Source organism: Pinus tabuliformis, chromosome Q (assembly GCF_031772625.1).
Source record: "Pinus tabuliformis cultivar Carrire ecotype Pingquan chromosome Q, CPIR1, whole genome shotgun sequence".
Lineage (NCBI taxonomy): Eukaryota > Viridiplantae > Streptophyta > Pinopsida > Pinales > Pinaceae > Pinus > Pinus tabuliformis.
In genome coordinates, this window is record NC_142296.1 from 646,319,482 (window position 1) to 646,325,811 (window position 6,330).

Here is a 6,330-nt window from a genome sequence, read left to right on the forward strand (position 1 = left end):
TTCTTAGTTCTTTTGGGTTTGGATGTTCTAAATTTTTGTTTGATGATGGGGGTTTGGGTTCTAAGTAGGTTCCATATTAATCAATTTCCCTACAATTTAATATAACGATTGTGTTTAGGGTATTAATTTGGGTGTGTTTTTCCAGTTAAAAACAAAAAACAAAAAACAAAACAAAACATTAGAATACTTACATGGACTCCAAATACTAGATACGATATTAATTTGGTCCTCAAAGTTGTTCGGTAATCAACAAATTTTCTCAATATCTCCCAAAAACATGTCATGAGGTCCCCATATGGTAAAAAATGGGGCTATTGGTATATAAATAAAAAATCTCACAAGGAAATATGCATATTCTTAAGAACATGTGCATGTTCCTATAATGCATGTGTATTCTAGTTAAAAACTTGTGTGAATGGTAAGTTGACAACCTAGTTAGTGTACTAGTTGGCAATTTGTGCCTTCTTGAAAGTGGATGCTCATAAACATGTGCACATTTCTAAAAATGTGTGAGTGTTCCTCCATACACATGTTTTTGATGGCCCATTGCCACTTTTGAGGCCACCATCTTTTTGGGAGCACCCCAATTAAACAAAGGAGGCAATGAATGCAAGAAAATGGAAGCCCTCAATAAGTAAAAGCAAGCAAAGTTGGTAGGAAGAAAATTTGCACATAAAGTACTAGAAAATTGGTATGTGATGTTCATAAATCCAAGCAATGATAAGCTCATTTCAATTAGAATGGCTTGTTCTTTATGAATAACAAAAATATTTAACCAAAACATCTAATTTTCAATGTCCATCGCTAAAATGTAATTTTATTTAATTTTCAATGTCTATCACTAAAATGTAATTTTAATAAATAAGAAATACATATATCCCTAAATTTCATAAGGTTTTATTATATAAAATGATAACATTTCTTTAATTTTTTAAAAATAATTTTGATGTAGGAAAAATTGTAAGTGATATTATGATGATAGCAAAAATAGGCACAGCGCACAGCGATGAAACTTTCATTCAATATTGGTGCTGCAAGGATTTGCACGAATCTAAATCGTAAGTGGCCATCGTCAGATCCACTACATACACCATTCTCAAATTTATGATGCAATTGCGACGCTTTTTTAACACGATAAGCACGTTCATTCAACATTGGTGCTGCAAGGATTTGCATGAATCTAAATCGTAAGTGGCCATCGTCAGATCCACTACATACTCTGCTCGATCTCATTCTCCCTCACTCACCACTCACTCTGCTCGATCTCATTCTCCCTCCATTAAATAAAGCTCCGCCCTCCACCAAAGCCTTGAGTAGATAGTGATGGGGTTCAAGCATTGTTTTGCATTGCTTTTTCTCTGCACTCTGCTGTTCGGCCTCGCCATTGCTGACGATGGAAAGGTACGGACTCTTAATTTCTTCAAATTAATTCTCTTTTCGCTACAAGATTACTCAGTTTTAATGTCGCTAATTTCGCTGATCTGCATGCAGGTGCACATTGTGTACATGGGGAGTTTACTCAACAATAATAAAGAAGAGCTAGTAACCAGTCATCTGCAGGTTCTTTCGTATGTTCTCGAAAGGTATCAAATTATGAAATAAATATTCATATTTCAGAATTGATTTTATTGTTCTTATATATATGTGTGTGTTGGGGGGTATTTGAACCTTTGCAGTCCGAGACACGCAGAGCAATCTCTGGTGCGTAGCTATACTTATGCCTTTAATGGATTCGCAGCAGTATTATCCAAAGAACAAGCGACTGCATTAGTTGGTACGTCTCGTTAACCAGTGTTGTTGTTAATGAGTAAGCCCCCATGTTCCTATTCTGATATATAAATTCCCACGATTTAGCAGGGAAAGCAGGAGTATTATCAGTGTTCCCTGATCCAGTGTTAAACCTTCATACAACGCATTCATGGGAGTACTTAGAAAAGGACTTGGCCATGGCAGGCTCTTCTTACAGAGAACCGAAATCTTCTAGCGCTGATGTCATAATAGGGTTTCTAGATACAGGTATATTAGTCTTTTGAAACTCCATTTGGTTAAGTTCAGTTTTGATTGTAGAGTTAGGGGAAAATATTTGAAATTTGACTATTTTAGAATTAGTATAATAATGAAAATGTTTATTTATTTTAAATTTATATAAAAAAATTAATTTATAAAGACATTGATGGTCTTGTTTTATATGTATTTTAAAAACACTATAAATTAGTTTGGAAAATAATGGAAATTTAGGTAAGACTATGACAAAATCTCTCATAATTTTTTGAAAATCTGAGTTATAGTTGACAAACTTTAGGATTTTGGTTGCTCAGGGTTCTTGATGTTGCTGAATCTATTTCCACCATAAAAATGAATCAAACACTCTACAATTCTGATCTTTTGAATTTTTTTACCCTATTCAGCAAAGAAAATTGTGATTGGGGTTGGAATTTGTGTAGAGTCAATTTATTTTTTTCACCCTCTTGTCTGTCTCCCCATTCAATTGAGAAAACCAAATTTGGAAACATATTTTAAACAATTTCTAAAATCCTCAATCTAATTAAATTTAAGGAAATGAAATTTTGAAATATGTTAAGAGTAATATGCTTGTCCTAAGAAACACTTTATAGTTTAGTTTGTCCTAAAAACACTCTCTATTTTAGTATGATAGGGATGTAATACAATATTCTGTTAGGGATGTAATATAATATTATGTTCAAGGTTTTGAATCAATCAAATTACATAAAATTAAAAATATTTAAAAAATTAATATTATTTTTATTAATATAACATTTTGATTTTATTCCATTAAATTAAAAATAATAACATAAAATAAATAGTTAAATTATAATTAATAATTAAAAATTGATTCTTCATTTATTAATCATTTACATCAAATTTCTTGTAAAAATTTAGAGTGAAAAGATATTTAAGACATTAAATCAGGTGTAAATTTCTTGTAATTTTTTTAGAGTGAAAAGATATTTAAGACATTAAATACGGTGCAATTTATATCTGAGTAGATTTGAAATTAAATAAATCTATTATAATGATTTGTAATTATTTTTTAAACAAATTCATACAACTTGTGAGAAAATAAAATTTTATCTTGAAGGCATTTGGCCGGAAGCAGCCAGCTTCAGTGATAAGGGTATGGGCCCTGTTCCTTCGCGGTGGAAGGGAAAGTGCGTTAAGGGAGAAGGTTTCAATGTCTCCAACTGCAACAGGTGACCTATGCAACTGAAATAAGTTCGTTGTTTCTACTCTGGTGTGATTCAGTACAGCTAAAATAATGTAATTGTTTTAACAGGAAAATAATTGGGGCAAGATATTACTTACGTGGAGAGGACGATGATTTGGTGACAAGTATTAAACCGAAATCAATATTGCCAAAAACAAGGACTGCAAGAGACTATTATGGAATATTGCCAAAACAAGGACTGCAAGAGACTATGATGGCCATGCCACGTTTGCAGCTTCCACTGCAGCTGGCAGCCTTGTGGATAATGCAAACTATAATGGTCTCGCTAAGGGAACAGCCAGAGGTGGACCGGCCAGTTCCTCTACCAGAATTGCCATGTATAGGGTTTGTGGGCTGGAGTATGGGTGTCCTAGTGTGCAGATTTTAGCTGCCTTTGACGATGCAGTTAAAGATGGAGTGGATATTGTATCCATCTCAATTGGAGAGTGGTCCAGTGATCAGGTCAATTTTATGAACGATGCAATTGCCATAGGAGCATTTCATGCTACTCAGAAAGGAATTCTGGTTGTATCCTCTGCAGGAAACGAGGGACCGATTCCCAAACAGTGGTTAATGCTGCACCATGGATTATTACAGTTGGAGCGACCTCAATCGACCGGGATTTCCAGTCAAACGTTGTGTTAGGCAACGGTAAGATTATTCAGGTGAGAACAAGGTGTTAGGCAATAGTATAATGTTTTTTCACTTTACACAACAATTAATAATTTCATTTCTTCACAACAATTAATAATTTCATTTCTGCCCTTCAAGAGCATGCCTGTTCCTAATAGTATTAAAGACTATTTTATAAAGAAGTCGACTAAAGGGGCAATAAAATGCAGTTTCGTCACTCTCTCGAATTAGCATAACAATTCTGATGATCAAACAGATGTGGATCAGTTCTATAAACAAACCTGTTGTAAAATGCATATACATTTTTCGTGATTTGTAGATCCAGTATTTTGGGATTTGGCTGTAAAAATTTGTACTGTGCATTTAGGGTAAGGGCATCACATTTTCGAATCTCAGCCAATCGGTCCGTGCACCCGCTTGTGTACGGAGGAAGCATACCTGCCAAGTCCTGTGACCCAGTAGCGGCAAGGTAAATTAAAATATACAATGTAGGAATTTTATAATTATATTTTTAATGAACAGGGGAAATTCAAAGCAAGGTATTGTGCAGCAATTGTGTTCAAGAGTGCTTAGATGCAAACAAAATGAAAGGAAAGATTGTAGTCTGTATTGCAAATGAGACAGCTACATCGAGGATAGACATGATAGCAGAAATCGAGGAGTTCACTGGAGCCGTAGGCATGATTGTCGTGGACGACTTACAGCTATATGAAGCATTTGAGTACGGTACCTTTGCAGGGACTGCAATAAGTAAATCGTCTGCAACAGAGATATTTTCTTACATAAAGTCAACCAGGTGCGTTCGCCTACAATTCCTGCTCTTTTCACATGTTTATATCGATTCATTTGGCTCATCCAATTACAGTGTGGCTGTTTATTATAATCTTCCAAGCCTTGTCATTATAGAAATCCTGTTGCAACAATTACTCCATCAACGGTGGTTGCAAATGAGAAGCCGGCTCCTGTTGTTGCATCTTTTTCATCAAGAGGTCCTGGAGCGCTGACCCAGAACATTCTCAAGGTAAGTAGTGGCCAATTAACTTTCAGAAGCTAATTATGAGAGATCATCACAACCTGAATCCTTCAATTGATATTTGCAGCCGGACATCAGCGCACCAGGTCTGAACATCATTGCTGCATGGGATCCTCCCAATACGTTTATAGACACAGTTCTTTCAGAGACGATGTCTACCGCATTTAACATGATGTCTGGAACATCCGTAGCAGTTCCTCATGTTAGCGGAGCTGCTGCATTTTTAAAATCTATGAATCCTACTTGGAGCCCCTCTGTTATCAGATCAGCCCTGATGACAACAGGTACTTATGATCAGGTTTTATTCTTGAAATGCATAATCCCTTAAACCAACTTTTTTCGAGTACTTATGGCCATCCTTGAAGTCAAGTATTGAATTAGTTCAACTAGTGATTGTAGTCAATGTTAATGGTAATGGGTATTTAATTATTTCAATGTCAGCATATATGTCCTCTGTCACAAAAATTCTTGTCTCACAACTGCCTCTTTTTCTAACATCTGCACTCTAATGTATATGGCAGCCATTGTAAGGAACAATATAGGAAATTTTTTGACTAATGCATCAGATATCGCTGGGACGCCATTTGATTTTGGAGCAAGAGTAGTAAATCCAATCGGAGCTCTGCAACCAGGACTTGTATATGAAACATCAATCGATGATTACTTCCACTTTCTGTGTAATTACGGTCTAGACTCTGAGAATATCAAGCTCATCGCTGCAAATAAAACCTATAGGTGTCCGTCCGGTGCAAAGGTGGATCTGATCAGTAACATGAACTATCCAAGTATAGCCATTTCCAAGTTAAATGTTGTGAATGGGTGCACAATTGTAAGCAGAAGCATCACAAACATCAGTCCTGATCTCGCACCCACTTACAAGATTACCATCGGTGCACCTCCGGGTCTGAGTGTGAAGGTCTCTCCAGAAATTCTTCAATTCTCTCAAACTTCCAAGAAGCTATCTTTCGACGTAGTTTTTACACCAACCAAGGTTGCCACCAAAGGATATGTTTTCGGTTCGCTCGTTTGGAGCGATGGAAAGCATAACGTTCGTACTCCTTTTGCAGTGAATCTGGTGTAACCAACCTTATAGATGGTCAAGTAATAAAACAAACGAAACCAGCAAGGCTGCTTATTGCTTGCATAGACCATAAAGTGATAAACAAGCGAAACTTGCTTTTTGTAAACCTGTTTTTTTGTTAGATATAATTATCTCTCGCAATTTCTTGCACAGTCATCAATATAATGGTAAAGAGGGAAAAAATGAGTTTCTAAATTTGTTTTTTTTGTTAGATATAATTATCCTGGTGATTTCTTGCACAGTCATCAATATAATGGAAAAGTGGGAAAAAAATGAGTTTCCAAATTTGAAACACATAAACAGTTTACCAAAATTTTGAAATTTTATCAATAATTTTTAATATTTTCTGAAATAAAT

At 35.3% G+C, this 6,330-nt stretch overlaps 1 pseudogene across 1 annotated transcript; it reads left to right on the top strand.

Annotated features, from left to right (window-relative positions):
- Positions 1–1,323: 1,323 nt before the first annotated feature.
- On the top strand, positions 1,324–6,143 carry LOC149221156 (CO(2)-response secreted protease-like; annotated as a pseudogene). The gene is made up of 12 exons (XR_016249647.1): positions 1,324–1,401; positions 1,492–1,560; positions 1,648–1,774; positions 1,858–2,016; positions 3,101–3,212; positions 3,296–3,334; positions 3,421–3,891; positions 4,227–4,278; positions 4,382–4,655; positions 4,766–4,880; positions 4,960–5,176; positions 5,414–6,143. The product of XR_016249647.1 is annotated as a CO(2)-response secreted protease-like (transcript).
- Positions 6,144–6,330: the final 187 nt, after the last annotated feature.